The 20063-nt window shown below is 48.4% G+C and overlaps 1 pseudogene; it reads right to left on the reverse strand.

Moving 5' to 3' along the window:
- LOC146349233 (short transient receptor potential channel 2-like) overlaps nt 1–15002 on the reverse strand; it is a 28628-nt pseudogene extending 13626 nt beyond the window's left edge.
- Nucleotides 15003–20063: the final 5061 nt, after the last annotated feature.

The raw sequence follows: 20063 nt of genomic DNA on the forward strand, positions 1-20063 counted from the left end.
AACATCACGAGAGTAAAACATTTTTGTTTGCCAAGAGATATACCTGTAAACAGGCTTATTGTTGTTGTTGTTGTTCAGTCGTTCAGTCATGTCCGACTCTTCGTGACCCCATGGACCATAGCACGCCAGGCCTTCCTGTCCTGCGCTCTCTCCCGGAGCGTGCTCAAGTTCATATTCATTGCATCCGTGATGCTATCTAGCCATCTCATCCTCTGCCGTCCCCTTCTCCTTTTGCCTTCAGTCTTTCCCAGCATCAGGGTCTTTTCCAGGGAGTTTTCTCTTCGCATTAGGTGGCCAAAATATTGGAGCTTCAGCTTCATTATCTGTCCTTCCAATGAGCACTCAGGGTTGATTTCCTTTAGGATGGACTGATTTGACCTCCTTGCAGTCCAGGGCACTCATAAGAGTCTTCTCCAGCACCACAGTTCGAAAGCATCAATTCTTCGGCGCTCAGCCTTCCTTATAGTCCAGCTCTCACAGCCATACATTACTACTGGGAAAACCATAGCTTTGATTAGACAGACCTTTGTCGGCAAGGTGATGTCTCTGCTTCTTACTATGCTGTCTAGGTTGGCCATAGCTTTCCTCCCAAGGAGCAAGCGTCTTTTAATTTCATGGCTACAGTCACCATCTGCGGTGATCTTGGAGCCCAAGAAAGTAAAATCTGTCACTGCTGCCATTTCTTCCCCTTCTATATGCCAGGAAGTGATGGGGCCAGATGCCATGATCTTAGTTTTTTTAATGTTGAGTTTCAAACCAGCTTTTGCACTCTCCTCTTTCACCCTCAACAAGAGGCTCTTTAGATCCTCTTCGCTTTCTGCCATTAGGGTGGTATCGTCTGCATATCGGAGGTTGTTGATAATTCTCCCAGCAATCTTAATTCCGACCTCTGATTCATCCAACCCGGCATTTCTCATGATGTACTCTGCATATAAGTTAAATAAGCAGGGTGACAGTATGCAGCCTTGTCGTACTCCTTTCCCAATTTTGAACCAATCGGTTGTTCCATGTCTGGTTCTTACTGTTGCTTCTTGACCCTCGTACAGGTTTCTCAGGAGACAGGTAAGGTGGTCTGGTACTCCCATCACTTTCAGAATTTGCCACAGTTTGTTGTGATCCACACAATCAAAGGCTTTAGCGTAGTCAATGAAGCAGAAATAGACGTTTTTCTGGAATTCTCTTGCTTTCTCCATGATGCAGCGAATGTTGGCGATTTGATCTCTAGTTCCTCTGCCTCTTCGAAACCCAGCTTGTACTTCCGGTAGTTCTCGGTTCGCATACTGCTGAAGCCTAGCTTGTAGGATTTTGAGCATCACCTTGCTGGCATGTGAAATGAGCGCAATTGTGCGGTAGTTTGAACACTCTTTGGCGTTGCCCTTCTTTGGAATTGGAATGTAAACTGACCTTTTCCAGTCTTGTGGCCACTGTTGAGTGTTCCAGATTTGTTGGCATATTGAATGCAGCACTTTAACAGCATCATCTTTTAGGATTTTAAATAGCTCGGCTGGAATACTGTCATCTCCGCTAGCTTTGTTGTTACTAATGCTTCCTAAGGCCCACTTGACTTCACTCTCTAGGATGTCCGGCTCAAGTTCAGTGACCGCACTATCATGGCTATCAGGGACATTCAGATCTTTCCTGTATAGTTCTTCTGTATATTCTTGCCACCTCTTCTTAATCTCATCTGCTTCTGTTAGGTCCCTGCCTTCTTTGTCCTTTATCATGCCCGTCTTTGCACAAAACGTTCCCTTGAGATCTCCAATTTTCTTGAAGAGATCTCTAGTCTTTCCCATTCTGTTGTTTTCCTCGATTTCTTTGCATTGTTCATTTAAGAAGGCCTTCTTGTCTCTCCTTGCTATTCTCTGGAACTCTGCATTCAGTTGGGTATATCTTCCCCTTTCTCCCTTGCTTTTCGCTTCCCTTCTTTCCTCAGCTACTTGTAAAGCCTCATCAGACAGCCACTTTGCTTTCTTGCATTTCTTTTTCTTTGGGATGGGTTTCGTTGCTGCCTCCTGAACAATGTTACAGACCTCCGTCCATAGTTCCTCAGGCACTCTGTCTATCAGGTCTAATCCCTGAAATCTATTCCTCACCTCCACTGTATATTCATCAGGGATATGATTTAGGTCATACCTGAACGGTTTAGTGGTTTTCCCGACGTTCTTCAATTTAAGCCGAAATTTTGCAAGAAGCAGCTCATGATCTGAGCCACAGTCAGCTCCAGGTCTTGTTTTTACTGACTGTATGGAGCTTCTCCATCTTTGGCTGCAAAGGACATAATCAATCTGATTTCGATATTGACCATCTGGTGATGTCCATGTGTAGAGTCGCCTCTTGTGCTGTTGGAAAGGAGTGTTTGCTATGATCAGCATGTTCTCTTGGCAAAACTCTATTAGCTTTTGTCCTGCTTCATTTTGTACACCAAGGCCATGCCTGCCTGTTATCCCGGTGATTTCTTGACTTCCTACTTTAGCATTCCAATCCCCTATGATGAAGAGGACATCTTTTTTTGGTGTTAGTCCTAGAAGGTGTTGTAGGTCTTCATAGAACCCATCAACCTCAGCTTCTTCGGCCTCAGTGGTTGGGGCATAGACTTGAATTACTGTGATGTTGAATGGTTTGCCTTGGATTCGTACTGAGATCATTCTATCATTTTTAAGATTGTACCCCAGTACTGCTTTTCCCACCCTTTTGTTGACTATGAGTGCTACTCCATTTCTTCTAAGGGATTCTTGCCCACAATAGTAGATATGATAGTCACCTGAATTAAATTCGCCCATGCCTGTCCATTTGAGTTCGCTGATTCCCAAGATGTCGATGTTCAATCTTGCCATCTCATGTTTGACCACCTCCAGCTTACCTTGATTCATTGATCTGACATTCCAGGTTCCTAAACAATATTGTTCTTTACAGCATCGGATTTTCTTTTCACCACCAGACACATCCACAGCTGAGTGTCCTTTCGGCTTTGGCCCAGCCGCTTCACTCTTTCTGGCGCTACTTGGAAATACCCTCTGCTCTTCCCCAGTAGTATTTGGACACCTTCCGACCTGAGGGGCTCATCTTCCGGCGTCATATCTTTTAGCCTTGTGATACGTTCCATGGGGTTTTCTTGGCAAGAATACTGGAGTGGGTTGCCATTTCCTTCTCCAGTGGACCACATTTTGTCAGAACTCTCTGCCATGACCTGTCCGTCTTGGGTGGCCCTGCACGGCATAGCTTATGGCTTCACTGAGTTACGCAAGCCCCTTCGCCACAACAAGGCAGTGATCCATGAAGGGGAAAACAGGCTTATTAGCTCTTGCCTAATACCTGTCTGTAGACATCCTAGGAAAATTCAAGAAGATACCATGTTAAGAGTTTATGGTGTAAGTTTAACTTATTCCCAAAATGCTAATTGGGGCGTGGTTGCAAAGATCCTACCCCCTACAGAGTTCACTCTACGCACCCCCATCGTTGCTGAAACAAATGCTACGTGTGCACGAATGCTTAATTGTCAAAAATTTTCCAGAAAATATAAAGCTATCCCTGGCCCCCTTCCACTGTAATAAAATTCAAAACATATCTTTTAATGATGCCCACATACTTTTGCCTCATAGATGGTTTTAGACATGTAGTTCCTGCACTTGGTCATTAATTCCTGCCAACTTGTCTAATAACCACCCATGTTGCCTCAGCCGCCAATTGAACTGGTGCCAATTCTTCCCCTGTGGCCCGAGAAAATCCGTCAACGGCAGCCTCGAGCACTCCAACTAACTAAAAATTGTAATAGTCACGTGCAGTTATATTCTGACTCAGAAAAATTGGCCTTAGCAATGTCACTGGTTGGGGTTCCAGGTTTAGCCTTGGCTAATAGTCTGGAGATCAACCGGTTAGCTTGCAGCTTAGCCAAAAGCATAAATGCCACCTCACAAGCATTGTCATTGTTAAATAAAGAGTTGCGTGATCTAAGAGGTGCAGTTCTAGAAAATAGAGCTGGTATAGATTACCTCTTCCTTCTTTATCATTTAAGTTGTGAGACACACCAAAGGCTCTGTTGTTTTAACTTAACTGATAAACAGATCAACAAGCTGCACAATATAGTAGCTAACAAAACAATAAGACAAAACAATTAGCTCAATTAGTTAACCCCTTGGCTTCCAGATCGTAGCTGGCTTGAAGCATTGTTCATCCTAATTCTACCAGTGTTGTTCATAAAAGTTCTGTTATGTCTCAGCGTTCCTTGTCTTATGCGCTGTTTAACCAATCTGGTTTATGTCTCAGCTAGTAAAACTGCTGCCCTCTACGCTCTAATAGCCCAACAAGAGGCTAAGTAATATGTAATATGTATGTCACAGAAAGCTTTGTATGGTTATCAGAAATGCTATAATTGTAATGAAATTATGCATTTAAGGGGGGAACATGCTTCATGTTCTTGCTGAGCTCTTTCTCCCTTGAATATATTGTTGTAAGCTGACGAGACACAGGAATTCCTTATCTTGTCAACGGTCATACAATTGTATATCTTGTTCTCTGCTGTTCTCTTCTGTTCTCTGCTTATCACGGCTACCCTATAACCCAGTTCTTGTATTATAAACAATGGTGCTAGGAGAAGAAATGTTGAGGACTGCAACCCCACACGGGAGGGGGAGGAGGAGCCGTTTCATATGTGTCACAATGTCTATAAAAACAATGTGCTGATGTATTTCGGGGCTTCTGGCTCTTTGGAAATGATTCCAGCCTTAAGCCCGCACGTTAAATAAAGAATCTCTTTTTCCTTCACTCCGTAGTCTCTCTGACTCTGGGTTCTGCAACAGCACAGAACGCAGCAGCTCGCCTGATTAAAGGAAGCCACCAGCGAGATCACATCACTCCAGTGCTGAAGGAGTTGCACTGGCTACCACTTGTTTTCCGGGCCAAATTTAAGGTGTTGGTTTTGACCTTTAAAACCCTATATGGTTCCGGCCCAGCCTATCTGAAGGAGCGCCTCCAGCATCACCAGATAGGCCGCTTAACAAGATCAGCCTTGGATGGCCTTCTCTCTGTCCCATCAGCCAGGACAGCTAGGCTGGTGAGGATGAGGGATAGGGCCTTCTCTGTGGTGGCCCCCACTCTGTGGAACTCCCTCCCTAGGGAGCTCTGCCATGCCCCCTCTTTAATGAGCTTCCGCCATGCATTAAAACATGGTTGTTCAGGCAGGCATTTGGGGTGGGCTAGGGTAATTCCCCTTCATGGATCACTGCCTTGTTGTGGCGAAGGGGCTTGCGTAACTCAGTGAAGCCATAAGCTATGCCGTGCAGGGCCACCCAAGACGGACAGGTCATGGCAGAGAGTTCTGACAAAATGTGGTCCACTGGAGAAGGAAGCAACCCACTCCAGTATTCTTGCCAAGAAAACCCCATGGAACGTATCACAAGGCTAAAAGAGATGACGCCGGAAGATGAGCCCCTCAGGTCGGAAGGTGTCCAATATACTACTGGGGAAGAGCAGAGGGGATTTCCAAGTAGCGCCAGAAAGAGTGAAGCGGCTGGGCCAAAGCCGAAAGGACACTCAGCTGTGGATGTGTCTGGTGGTGAAAAGAAAATCCGATGCTGTAAAGAACAATATTGTCTAGGAACCTGGAATGTCAGATCAATGAATCAAGGTAAGCTGGAGGTGGTCAAACATGAGATGGCAAGATTGAACATCGACATCTTGGGAATCAGCGAACTAAAATGGACAGGCATGGGCGAATTTAATTCAGGTGACCACCATATCTACTACTGTGGGCAAGAATCCCTTAGAAGAAATGGAGTAGCGCTCATAGTCAACAAAAGGGTGGGAAAAGCAGTACTGGGGTACAATCTTAAAAACGATAGAATGATCTCAGTATGAATCCAAGGCAAACCATTCAACATCACAGTAATTCAAGTCTATGCCCCAACCACTGAGGCCGAAGAAGCTGAGGTTGATGGGTTCTATGAAGACCTACAACACCTTCTAGAACTAACACCAAAAAAAGATGTCCTCTTCATCATAGGGGATTGGAATGCTAAAGTAGGAAGTCAAGAAATCACCGGGATAACAGGCAGGCATGCCTTGGTGTACAAAATGAAGCAGGACAAAAGCTAATAGAGTTTTGCCAAGAGAACACGCTGATCATAGCAAACACTCTTTTCCAACAGCACAAGAGGCGACTCTACACATGGACATCACCAGATGGTCAATATCGAAATCAGATTGATTATGTCCTTTGCAGCCAAAGATGGAGAAGCTCTATACAGTCAGTAAAAACAAGACCTGGAGCTGACTGTGGCTCAGATCATGAGGTTCTTGTTGCAAAATTTCGGCTTAAATTGAAGAACGTAGGGAAAACCACCAAACCATTCAGGTATGACCTCAATCATATCCCTTATGAATATACAGTGGAGGTAAGGAATAGATTTAAGGGATTAGACCTGATAGACAGAGTGCCTGAGGAACTATGGACGGAGGTCCGTAACATTGTTCAGGAGGCAGCAACGGAATTCATCCCAAAGAAAAAGAAGTGCAAGAAAGCCAAGTGGCTGTCTGATGAGGCTTTACAAGTAGCTGAGGAAAGAAGGGAAGCGAAAAGCAAGGGAGAAAGGGGAAGATATATCCAACTGAATGCAGAGTTCCAGAGAATTGCAAGGAGAGACAAGAAGGCCTTCTTAAATGAACAATGCAAAGAAATCGAGGAAAACAACAGAATGAGAAAGACTAGAGGTCTCTTCAAGAAAATTGGAGATCTCAAGGGAACGTTTTGTGCAAAGACGGGCATGATAAAGGACAAAGAAGGCAGGGACCTAACAGAAGCAGATGAGATTAAGAAGAGGTGGCAAGAATACACAGAAGAACTATACAGGAAACATCTGAATGTCCTTGACAGCCATGATAGTGCGGTCACTGAATTTGAGCCGGACATCCTAGAGAGTGAAGTCAAGTGGGCCTTAGGAAGTATTACTAACAACAAAGCTAGCGGAGATGACAGTATTCCAGCTGAGCTATTTAAAATCCTAAAAGATGATGCTGTTAAAGTGCTGCATTCAATATGCGAACAAATCTGGAACACTCAACAATGGCCGCAAGACTGGAAAAGGTCAGTTTACATTCCAATTCCAAAGAAGGGCAACGCCAAAGAGTGTTCAAACTACCGCACAATTGCGCTCATTTCACATGCCAGCAAGGTGATGCTCAAAATCCTACAAGCTAGGCTTCAGCAGTATGCGAACCGAGAACTACCGGAAGTACAAGCGGGGTTTCAAAGAGGCAGAGGAACTAGAGATCAAATCGCCAACTTTCGCTGGATCATGGAGAAAGCAAGAGAATTCCAGAAAACCGTCTATTATGCTGCCTCCATCGCGTTTATGCTGCCTCCATCGCGTCTGCAGAGTGCTGTCCCAGGAGGCTGTTCCAAGTGGTCCGGAGCCTGGTCGGTCCTGTGGCTCCGGAACCACTGGAGCATTCTAAGGCCTCCTGTGAGGCTTTGGCAAGGCACTTTGCAGATAAAATTGATCAGATTAGGTGTGTTACTCTGCACACTGTGGATACAGTTAGTGAGCAAGAGGCGGCCTGTGGCAAACCGGTTTTGTGGGATCGGTTCCAGCTTCTTCCTCCTGATGAAGTGGACAAGGTGCTTTCATCTGTAAGGCCGACCACCTGCTTACTTGATCCTTGCCCATCTTGGCTCATTATGAGCTGCAGAGAGAGACTGGGTGTGGGGATCAAGGCGGTGGTGAACGCCTCCCTTGAGGAGGGAGTGATGCTATCAGCCCTCAAGGAGGCAGTGATAAGACCGCTCTTAAAGAAGCCCTCCTTGGATCCTCAAGTTCTGAACAACTTTCGCCCAGTCTCAAATCTGCCATTTTGGGGCAAGGTGATTGAGCGGGTAGTGGCGGTGCAGTTGAAGGCACACTTGGAAGAAACTGATTATCTAGACCCATTTCAGTCGGGCTTCAGGCCTGGGCATGGGACAGAAATGGCCTTGGTCGCCTTGGTGGATGATATGAGGAGGGCTCTGGATAGGGGTGAATGCTCCTTCCTTGTTCTCCTCGACCTCTCAGCGGCTTTTGATACCGTTGACCACGGTATCCTCCTGGACCGCCTGGAGGGGTTGGGCATTGGAGACACTGTATTGCGGTGGTTCCGGTCCTTCCTCTCCGGCAGGTACCAGAGGGTAGCACTGGGAGAGGAGGTTTCAGACCCATGGCCACTTACTTGTGGGGTGCCCCAGGGTCCCATCCTCTCCCCGATGCTATTTAACATCTATGTGAAGCCGCTGGGGGCTATCATCAGGAGGTTTGGGGTGCAGTGTCATCAATATGCGGATGACACGCAGCTCTACCTCTCATTCAAATCTTCACCAAGGTTGGCCGTAGAATCCCTGTCCAAATGTCTGGAGACGGTGAGTGGCTGGATGGGGAGGAATAAGCTGAAGCTGAACCCTGACAAGACCGAGGTACTTTTGGTGGGAGACAAGAGGAGGCTGGGGGATGTTGACCTAGTGTTGAATGGGGTACGGCTACCCTTGAAAGACCAGGTCCGCAGCCTGGGGGTCATTTTGGACTCCCAGCTGTCCATGGAGGCTCAGGTGTCAGCTGTGAGCCGGACAGCGCTGTATCAACTCCATCTGATACGGCGGCTGCGCCCCTTCCTTCCCGACCATCTGCTCCCATCAGTAGTACATGCCCTGGTCTCCTCTCGTTTAGACTACTGTAATGCGCTCTACGTGGGGTTACCCTTGAAGACGGTTCGGAAGCTGCAGCTGGTACAGAACGCGGTGGCTCGCCTGATTAAAGGCAGCCGCCGGCGAGATCACATCACTCCAGTGCTGAAGGAGCTGCACTGGCTACCACTTGTTTTCCGGGCCAAATTCAAGGTGTTGGTTTTGACCTTTAAAACCCTATATGGTTCCGGCCCAGCCTATCTTAAGGAGCGCCTCCAGCAACACCAGACAGGCCGCTTAACAAGATCAGCCTCAGATGGCCTTCTCTCTGTCCCATCAGCCAGGACAGCTAGATTGGTGGGGACGAGGGAGAGGGCCTTTTCTGTGGTGGCCCCCACTCTGTGGAACTCCCTCCCTAGGGAACTCCGTCATGCCCCCTCTTTAATGAGCTTCCGTCGTGCATTAAAAACGTGGTTGTTCAGGCAGGCATTTGGGGTGGGTTAGGGTATTTAAAAGAAAAATTATGGTAGAATTTTATTGTTTTAAATTGTTTTATGGTGTGTTGTACATCGCCCAGAGTGGCTGGGTGACCAGCCAGATGGGCGATTAATAAATTTAATAAAAATAAATAAATAAATAAATAAATAAATACTTCTGCTTCATTGACTACGCTAAAGCCTTTGATTGAGTGGATCACAACAAACTGTGGCAAATTCTGAAAGTGATGGGAGTACCAGACCACCTTACCTGTCTCCTGAGAAACCTGTACGAGGGTCAAGAAGCAACAGTGAGAACCAGACATGGAACAACCGATTGGTTCAAAATTGGGAAAGGAGTACGACAAGGCTGCATACTGTCACCCTGCTTATTTAACTTATATGCAGAGTACATCATGAGAAACACCGGGTTGGATGAATCACAGGTCAGAATTAAGATTGCTGGGAGAATTATCAACAACCTCCGATATGCAGACGATACCACCCTAATGGCAGAAAGTGAAGAGGATCTAAGAGGATCTTGTTGAGGGTGAACGAGGAGAGTGCAAAAGCTGGTTTGAAACTAAACATTAAAAAAACTAAGATCATGGCATCTGGCCCCATCCCTTCCTGGCATATAGAAGGGGAAGAAATGGAAGCAGTGACAGATTTTACTTTCCTGGGCTCCAAGATCACCGCAGATGGTGACTGTAGCCATGAAATTAAAAGACGCTTGCTCCTTGGGAGGAAAGCTATGGCAAACCTAGACAGCATAGTAAGAAGCAGAGACATCAGCTTGCCGACAAAGGTCCGTCTAATCAAAGCTATGGTTTTCCCAGTAGTAATGTATGGCTGTGAGAGCTGGACTCTAAGGAAGGCTGAGCGCCGAAGAATAGATGCTTTCGAACTGTGGTGCTGGAGAAGACTCTTACAAGTCCCCTGGACTGCAAGGAGGTCAAATCAGTCCATCCTAAAGGAAATCAACCCTGAGTGCTCATTGGAAGGACAGATACTGAAGCTGAAGCTCCAATATTTTGGCCACCTAATGCGAAGAGAAAACTCTCTGGAAAAGACCCTGATGCTGGGAAGGACTGACGGCAAAAGGAGAAGGGGACGGCAGAGGATGAGATGGCTAGATAGCATCACCGATGCAATGAATATGGACTTGAGCACACTCCGGGAGAGAGCGGAGGACAGGAAGGCCTGGCGTGCTATGGTCCATGGGGTCACGAAGCGTCGGATACGACTGAACGACTGAACAACAACAACAACAACAACAAGGGTAATTTTAGAAATGTGATGTTTTTAATGTTGAATTTTATTGTATAAACTGTTTTTATTGCTGCACATCGCCCAGAGTGGCTGGGTGACCAGCCAGATGGGCGATTAATAAATTTAATTAATTAATTAATTAATAAGTGGGACGGGTCTGAGCAACGTGGATTTGGGGGATGGGTGGGAACGGCATGGCAGAGCCAACCAGGGCGGTGGTGGGGAAAGATCCTGGCACCCCTACCTAATCATGTCATCAGTCATCCTGCCTATGGAGATCTGCAGTGTCCCCAAGGTTTCATGGGCCGGCAAGATGTAAGCCAGGCGGGTGAAACTCAGCATGCTGGTTACCGCAAAGAGCACCTTGGCCATGAACTGGGGGTCCTCTGTGTGCCACTCCAACCGCTCTGTGTCAGAAAAGGGAAAGGGGCAGAGAGAGGAAGGGGTGCTGAGAAGTCTGGTTTAGATCTCGGTGATACCAGCAGGGCAACACCCATCATACAGGTTCAGCTTCAGTTTTAGGCCTCATTCGACTTCTGCCAGCCACATCCCTTCTTGTGTTTTTGCTCCGATGTCTGTAACCTCCCCTTTTCAATGCTAAGCTTCTGCGGACATGAGCATCAGACCCGTCTCTTTTGCACTCTCTGCTCTGATCTGCAGGCAACATTTGCTTTTACAGCTTAAGGCACAAAGAGTTTTGTGGTGCATTCATTTATTCTGGCATAAGCTTTCGTGGAGTTCAGCCCACTTCATCAGATGCATGGAGTGTGACTGAGAATTTCAATGTGGTATGTGCCACCTTCTGTCAGCAGTGCCCTTTGGCACTCTACAGAGGGCAAAAAGGCCAGTCTCTATGGAAAAGGATTAATGGACACAAATCTGACATCAGTTGCTGAATGGATATAAATATTAAAATATTGCCCTGGATTTCTTGTCTTTGCCTTCATGAAGTATTAAATAGTGGGGACAAGGAAGACAAGGGAAGTTCTATGTTTGCAAGATGCTGGGTGATGTTTCTTATCCAGACCCATCTCTTCTGGGTCTCTATTTTGAATGGGTAAACTACCTTTCCCAAGACTCCCCTCTGTATAACACAGAATTGCCAGAGACATTTGGGATACAGATACATGGACTAATGACTGCAACCTCAAAACATAACGGGGACCTTGTTGATGGCAGGCTTGTTTGCATGGCATGATACTGTGGCAAGTAATTTTATTTCTTTAAAAGATGTCAGCTGTATTTTAGGGTTAGCCCTGCCAAGGCAGCATGCAAAATTCAGCATTCTAAATCTTTTTGTTAAGCCAGTTTTCTAGCACGTAGGCTTGCGTTTAATGGAGGAGAGGGCCACAGCGCATGATGCGTGCAGAAGGCCCCAGGTTCCACCCCCGGCATCTCCAGATAAAAATTACCTCAAGTAGGAAGGTGGGGAAATACTCTTTGCCCAAAGGCCCTGGGGAGCTCCTGCCGCTGGAGCTGAGCATACTGACTCAGAAGGGAGCCTCAGAAGGGGAACGTCTGTGGGCACCACAGCGCCTACTGAGATCTCAAAAGCCAGAGTGGGTGGCTGAGCTTTCCAGGAAGCAAGGGCTTCAGGGCCTTCCTGACGAGACGCCAGGTATGTAACCCTTGATGCGGTGTAACGTCTCGCAAGTGCTCTGTGTGGCCTCTGAGAGGCTCTGTTGCTGCGGTGTGGCCCGAGGCCCAGCGACGCTGCTGCGCCGGAGGCCTGTTTGAGCGGCGCCGGCTCGGCCACAAGCTCTGAACGGGGCGGGGGCCATAGCTGTGAATGCTGGGGGGGGGGGCTGGATCAGGTACACCCGACTCCGATTGGCTGGGGGGCCTAGCTGGGCGGGAAGGGCAGCTGGGAGAGGCCGGTAGATGGGCGTTTCGCGTGTCGGCTGTCAGCCGGGGAGCAGGCCTGCTGGGGCCGGGGGCAGGCCGAGGAGGGGCCGAGGAGAGCGTGGAGGGCCGAGGCCTGCGCACGGCGCTGCTCCTTGGCTCTGGGGCAGCCACGCGTTGCCACTGAAGGTCAGGAGCAGGGAGCCGGTGGCCGTGCGATGCCAGGAGGCTGGCCTAGGAGCTGGTCGGGAGTTCACACCAGCAGGCAGTAAAAACCCAGATAAACGGTCCAAGCAGCAAGAAATACCACAGGAGGAGCGGCGAGAGTCAGCGGAAGGCCGTACCCCAAGAGCTGGGCCTGATCGTGGGTGAACCTGGCTTGCGTGGAGGTTTATTCAGCCTGAGGTACAAGCAGCCCTCAACGAGGCTGGTAGTAGCAACGGGGTGTCCTGAGTCCGAAATAATTGTCACTAAGCATTCTTTTTAAAGCCCCAAAGTAAATATTAGTACTCACTTATGTACAAAATATCCCTATAATAAATTAACTTGTTTTAGTAGTTCATCTTGTCTCCAGTAGTAGTGCCCATCTTACACCTAAGCCTCTTATAGCAAGGTACTAGGAGGTTTTTAAGTATTCTAAGAGAATACTCTGGGAAAGAGCCAGCTTGTGTTTCAGTGGCAGAGAGTTCCTTAGGCCGTGAAATATAAGTATTTCGTGAAAATAAGAACCCCCGAGGTGGTGGTGGCGCTGGGAGAAAATCCCCCATAGCCTGGCATAACTCATTCTCCCTCCTTCTGACGAGCAAAAGCAGAAGTTATGTAAAAAGAGTAAAAAAGGAGGGAAAGCAGACGTTTTGCAAAAAGGACATGAATTGTGCTGAAATTTGCAGAATTTATACAGGTTGCAGAATTCTTGTTCAGAATATGAATTTTCTGAACAAGAGGCTCTGCTGCATCTGTGTGGGCCTGAGGCCCAGCGTGCCGGGGGCCTGTTTGAGTGGCGGCGGCTGGCGACAAGTTCTGGACGGGGTGGGGTGGGGTGGGGAGAGGCCATAGCTTTGAATGCTGGGGGCGGGGGGCTGGATCAAGCAACCTCCATTCCGATTGGCTGGGAGGGGTGGGTCTAGCTAGGCAGGAAGGGCGGTTGGGAAAGGCCAGTTGCCAGTTCAGCGAGTCGGCCGTTCGCCAGTCAGGGAGAAGGCCTGCGGGCGGGTGGTGGGATGGGGTGGAGGTTTAGGGGATTTGCCCTGAGGTCAAAAGTCGTTAAGTGGCTTGTAGTAGCAGCAGGGTCTCCTGAGCCCTAAAGTGACAGCAAACAGTCTTTTGAAAGCCGCAGAGTAAATATCAGTATTCTCTTATGTACTAAAAAATCCCTTCAAAACATTAACTTCTTTAAAGTGTTGGTGCCCATCTCGGGCCTATTCCTCTGACACCAAGGAACCAGGAGGTTTTAAAATAATGCAAGAGAGTTTGTGGCAGTGGAAAAGCGTCAGCTTGTGCTTTAGTGACAGAGAGCTCCCTAGGCCCTGAAATATATGCATTTCTTATATTTCAACCCCCTAGGTAGCAGCAGCGCTGGGAGAAAACCCTGCATAGGCTTGCAGAAGTCATTCTCCCTCCCTCTGACTAGCAGAAGTTATGCAAAGAGAGTGAAAGGGGGGGGGGGGGACCAGAAGTTTTGCAAAAAAGAGTAAAAGGGAAAGAAAGGAGTAGTTATGTAAAAAGACTAAAGAAATTTTGCCCAAAGAGTAGGAGATATTGTGCCAAACTTTGCAGAATTTATACAGGTTGCAGAATTCTTGTTGACAATATGCATTTTCCAGCTGCACAATCTCGGTTCTTTTAGTGCACGCAGCCTTGGTCCGTGTGGACGATTCCTCCCCCTGCCCCACCCTCTGCCTCCCAAACCAGTTACCAGAGTGCTCGCGGGGTGCACATCATTTTAGCGGTCAGCTCTGTGTCCCGCAAGAGTAGTACTGCAAATACAGTGGGATTTGAAAGGGGAAGCCACGCCATCGCAGTGGCAAAGGACGGACCTTAAATTCAGGCTCCTTCTTGGAGAGGCGCTTGAGCTCGCGGCTGAGCTTGAAGGCGGTCAGCATGGCGTCCTCGCTGGCGATGGAGAGGTGAGCCCGGCTGGCAATGCCCTTGTAAGTGTTGATGCGCGAAAGCGAGAACTTGAGCAGGTCGAACTTGCGGCCGTTGGAGCACTCCAGGCAGGCGCACGAGACCTTGTGCGGCCACGGAATGGCATGCCCCTTCTTCATCAGCATGTCCACGATTTCGTAGAGGTCCTTCTCGCAAGCCAAAGTCAGGGGCGTCACGCCAGGGGCAAAGCGCGAGTTGTCGATGGAGTTGTCAAAGAAGGCCAGCGAGAAGGACTTGATGTCCATCTTGAGGCCCTTCTCCTGGTCGAGGCGGTCCAGCAGCAGCTTGACGACGTTGGGCTGGTTGGTAACCACGGCAACCAGCAAGGCCTCATGGACCTGCCGGAAGTCAAACTTGACGAAGCGCAGCAGCGTCTTGGTCATCTCCTCACCGCCTGTGCGGATGGCCAAGTTGAGAGCCTCCCGCCACGCCCTGTCCTCAGCGTCATCCAGCTGCCTCAGGATCCCATCGCTCACCTGCAACAGCTGCTGGACCTTCACCAGGTGGCCATCCTGAATGGCGCTGAGCAGGCCATCCGGGAACTTTAATTTCTTGTTAACTATTTCTTTCCAGTTGGCTGGCTATGGGATCACATGGAAAAATAACATGCATTTACTCATGTATTAACATAAGGCACTTGCTGGCTAGTCCCTTGCCTCCTCTGGAGGGAGCGGTTGTGTTCAGGTTGTGCTCTGCTTGGCAAAGCAGCTCTTCTTTAATTTACACACCTGCTGTACTCCTTGGGCTCAACGGGGTTTAGAGCAGTTTCTCCAAATGCCAAGCCTTCCCAAGGGGATCACAAGCTAAGGAAGTAAGATGAAAGAGGCCAAACATAACAGACATGGGGTTTTGTAGGCATTTTCTCTCTCCTTAAAATGCAGGACTCCGCTGCATTTTTTTCAGCAAAATGAAAAAAATGCCCTCCTCCGGGAGGGCAAGGAAAAGGGGACTGGCACAGAGGCGAAGTGTAGTGGCAAAGGGCGGCCAGAGGCAGTGGTGTAGCAGTGGCAGGGCTTGCAGGGTCCGGGCACTGGGACCTTTTGATTAGCAGGGGCAGTAACATCATCTGCGACCCCCTCAAACTTCCCTGTTCCCTCAGAGCTTAGCTGCAACCCTCACAGCTGGAGGAGCAGCGGGGGGATGAAGGCAAGATCTGGAGAGAGGCCAGCCTAGGAGCCCCCCCAGTCGCCTTCTAACACCATGGGCGCACAGTTGTTGTTATCCATTTGTCAGGCGCCTTCCCTCAAGGTACTGTTTCAGTTGCCAGGGTGTTTTTAGGCACAACTATTATCTCCTATCAGTTACATCTGGACTAGTTAGACAAGAACTGGTGAGGCTATTGCTTAGGGGTATTGGATTCAGTGGTTCTCTTGATCTTAAGCCCAAGTGTAACATCAGTCACAAAGGTTTTATGATGAGAATCATAATTTAGGTGATTTGTGTGAGGTTTCCCACCTCCCCCCAAAGGTGAAGCTTCACAACCTCCAGTAACAACTTAGTGTGGGATTCAGTGCTCATTTGTGACGATTGTTGCGTGCAGTCACAAGGGTTCTGAGCCAGCCTTTCCTAAACTGGCATACTCCAGATGTGTCTGACTACAACCCCCACCATGGCTAATGGTAGGAGTTGTAGTCCAACACATCTGGAGAGCACCACAACGGGGAAGGCTGCTATAGGCCATCTGGCAGTGGAAAAAACAGATCCAGCAGCCTGGGCAATTTACCCGTCTCCCCTGAGCACTAATTCATTATCTGCTCAGTAATTAAGTCCCTTGCTGAATTACATCTCCACTCTCCCCCACCCCCAATTCAAAGCTCAGAGGACTCATCTTGACATAGGAAGGCCAAATGAGATGCAAATTAGCCATCTGGGGAAGGTGTTGGTTGGAGAAGAATGCAAGGGAGAGGGTGCTCAGAGAAGCTCTAGCCACAAGAGCTGTGTTTCCACAACAGTGGAAGAAGAAGCTAATGGAGGAGTACCAGATTTTAAAAAAAGAATCAGCTGTGCTGCGCTTTGGTCCATGCAGGACTCCACGAGCAGGTTCTCTGCACCAGTAAATATCGCTTCACAGAACATACTTTCTGGTGAGGGTTGGAGTGAACATCAGCTAATTGGCTGGGGCTGCTCAACCAATAAGAGAGGCTTCTCCCCATCCCCCCTTTCTCCTTTCCCCTGAAAATCCAGATGCACCTGCATTTCAGGAGCAAGCCTCATTGAGCACAATGGGAGTTACTTCTGAGTAGACACACATATGCTTGTACTGGGAAGTGGCGGGGGAGAACACAAAGTTGGGAAACCAGCCCCATTTTAACCTGCAGGATCTCTCTATCAAAGGGTGGAAGTAGTTACTTCCTAAGTCAATAAACCAAACAAAGGAGAATCAGAGCCTCGAGACTGCTCTTTACCACACTTAGGGACTTGGGCTTTAAACTGTGCTATGTCAATTGAGGGGGATCTCTGAAAGTTCTGATGGGGGCATTCAGAGTGCAACCCCCATTCAGAACAATGGAAGTTACTTCTGAGGAGACGCTAATTGGTTTGTGCAGAGACGGGAAACACACAGGAAACACCCCTTGACTGGGGTCACGGTGAAAGTCACACCCCTGGGCAGGGCTAGCATACCTGAGGGTTGGGGCACACAGCACCTATACCAAGGAGAACCCAACTTAAGGAAAAGAATTGGACTATAGGCAGTATCGGGAAAACTGGTTTTTCCCTGGTAAGCTCTGGGGTGGCTGCGGTGTGGCCACAACGTCATGTATCACTAACAACCTCCACATGCAGCCAGTTTGGAGTAAATCACTCATTGAAACAGACCCAAGATTAAGATGGTGGCTGTGTCCTAACCAGAGCACCTCCTTTAAGATTTGTCCATGTTCTGCATTCTTTGGCACTTATCTTCTTAACAATGAGGTGTTTAAATCACAGATCTCTGCTGAGATGCTGGAGCATTTTGAACTTGAGGGTGCAGCTGGCTGTTGCGCCATTGAGTGGGAGGCCTGTAAAGCTTTAATTCAAGGCTGAATTATTGCCTAGCATCTCAAGGGGGAAAAAATCAAAACACTGCAACAAACATATTTGAATAATACATTGAAACTTCTTTTATCCCAGTTTGCTGTTTGCCCCACCCCGCAACTATATCCATATTTACAGAACATAAAGTATGGGTTGAATAATAATTTGTCTCAACAGGTGGAATTTGCTTTAACCTGTTTAGGTCAGATATATTGGGAAAATGGCAAGCGTCTGGGCAAGATTCTGGCACATCTTCTCAAGCAGCGAAAGCATAGACATTTTATTTCAGCTATAAAAGATGAGAGTAATATGATGTACACTTCCTGTGCAGATATAAATTCACAGTTTAAAAAAGTTTTATTCTGATTTGTATAGCACAGGCAGTGAAATAGCGGAGCAGGACCTGGACACTCTTTTTCTCATTTTGATCTCCTGTGTTTAGATTCTTCACAATGGCAGTTTATTTTGGCTCCCTTGCATATGGAGGAAATTACAACAGCAATTATGAGTTGCTTATAATTGGGGTATGGCTACCCTTGAAAGACCAGATCTGCAGCCTGGGGGTCATTTAGACTCCCAGCTGTCCATGGAGGCTCAGGTACCAGCTGTGAGCCAGACAGCGCTGTACCAACTCCATCTGATGAGGCGGCTGCACCCCTACCTTCCCGACCATCTGCTCCCATCGGTAGTACATGCCCTGGTCTCCTCTCATCTAGACTACTGTTACCCTTGAAGATGGTTCAGAAGCTGCGGCTGGTACAGAACGTGGCGGCTCGCCTGATCAAAGGCAGCCGCCGGCGTGATCACATCATTCTGCAGTGTGTACTGCTGCAGACAGGTGGGATGGGTGGGGGGAACAGACAGGCAAGGGAGCTGGGGAGGCAGCGGCAGTGGGACAAGTGGCCAAACGGTCAGCAGGGGCAAGGAGCAGCCACGTCTCTCATCACAGATCTCTAGCATATACGTATGCGGAGTATCTCTTGGGCTAAACCACCCCGTGTGCAGCAGCTGTAGCCCCCTTGCCACTGGATGATTCATTTCCCATGTCCCCCCATGCAGTTTAAAGATGGGCCAGCCCTTCCCATTGGGGCAAAATGCAGGCCCAGCTATCCGCAGCTGAGACACTTGGCACACGCAACAAGCAGCTGACAGCAGGGAAGATCCCCCAAGAAGAAGTGAGAGAGGTACCCCAAGAAAACCCTGCCAAGCACTCACCATGATGCCCTCGAACGCTGATGCCACCTTGGCCACCAGAGGTGCCAGCCGCTTGCTGCAGAACTGCAACCAACAGCTGCAGCTGGCACTGGGTGCTCCAGGTGTCTGCCCAAGACTTGCACTTTTATTTGCTGGACACACCAAATCAGAGGCAGCAACACTGGGCTGATTTCCTGCTTCAGCTCAAGGCGGAGGCTTTTAACTCTGCCTGCCTGCCTGCCTGCCCTGAACTGAGAGATGTCTTGTTTTTCCTTGGCAGGGGCATCAGCAAACAAGAAAGCAGCGAGGCCCACCTGCCAACCCCCAGGGGGCTGAGTTGCCTTATGAATGCTGTGGACAGACTCCAGCAAGTGTTTAACCCAACTCCCCCAGGGACCATGGATGTCTGTCAGTGCAGTTTTGCTCTTGTCTTCCTCCCCTACCTGTCTCCCTTTGCATTCCAACTTCCCTGCAGCCCCTTTCCTATCCTCTTCCTGCAGCTGCTCAACACAGAAAGCAATCAGAGTGCCAGAAATGGAGGAACTGGAGATAGGATGTGGGGTGCTGAGGAGCTATACCTTTATTTCCTTGATGATTTTCTTTTTAAGTAATTTACTGAGTAGGCTAATCACATGCAGTATTTGACCAATTGCCCAAGTTAGGATTGTCCCACCTTCCCCTGCAGTGTGTCCTTTGGCTCACTTTCTTGATCAACCTGGAGCAACTTGCTCAGACCCTTTTCTTGATCTTTGCAAGGATCCTTAGAGATCGCCCTCCCATCTTGATCCATCCGTTTTGAAGGGTCCTTGGCTGATACCCAACAGCAGAATCAGCTTCCAAAAGCAGCTTGGATGCAGAGCACATACTTGGCACATCTGCAGTCCCAGGTTCAGGGCCTTGTGTGTGGAGCATTTCAGATAGCAAGCCTGGAGAAAACAAACCCTTGATACCTTGGAGAGCCGCTTCAAGTCACTAGATGGACCAGTGATCTGGCTGCAGAACAGGGGTGGGGAATAAGTGACCCTACAGATGTTGGTGGAATGCAATGCCTAGCCAATGGACTGGCAACATCTGGAGGGCCACACACTCCCCATCCCTGCTGCAGAAGGTATTTTCTGGAAAAGGTTGCTGCCAGACATACCTTAGGCAGCATAAGATATCCTCTGCTAGGAGCACGAGGCTGGATTGCCTGATCCATTGGATCCCTTTGCACTCCACAAGCCTCATTTTCAGCCCAGATTTTCTACCTACAGGAGGATATTTTCCTAAGGGTCACCCCCAAGTGAGCCATTTCTTTAAACACATTCACATCCTTCCTCCTGCCTTAACGCTAATGCTAGCAGCATATGTGAGCTCTGCAGAACCTTGAAATAATGTGTCTCTGCCCCAGAGGGCATACAACAGGAGTGAGTAAGTCCCCACCCACTGCCCTCTTTCTAGATTCATGTCATGCTGCAGGCGGAAGCAAATAT

Source organism: Heloderma suspectum, chromosome 3, assembly GCF_057233095.1.
Source record: "Heloderma suspectum isolate Gila_16-S chromosome 3, 16-S_ref, whole genome shotgun sequence".
Classification (NCBI taxonomy): Eukaryota; Metazoa; Chordata; class Lepidosauria; order Squamata; family Helodermatidae; genus Heloderma; species Heloderma suspectum.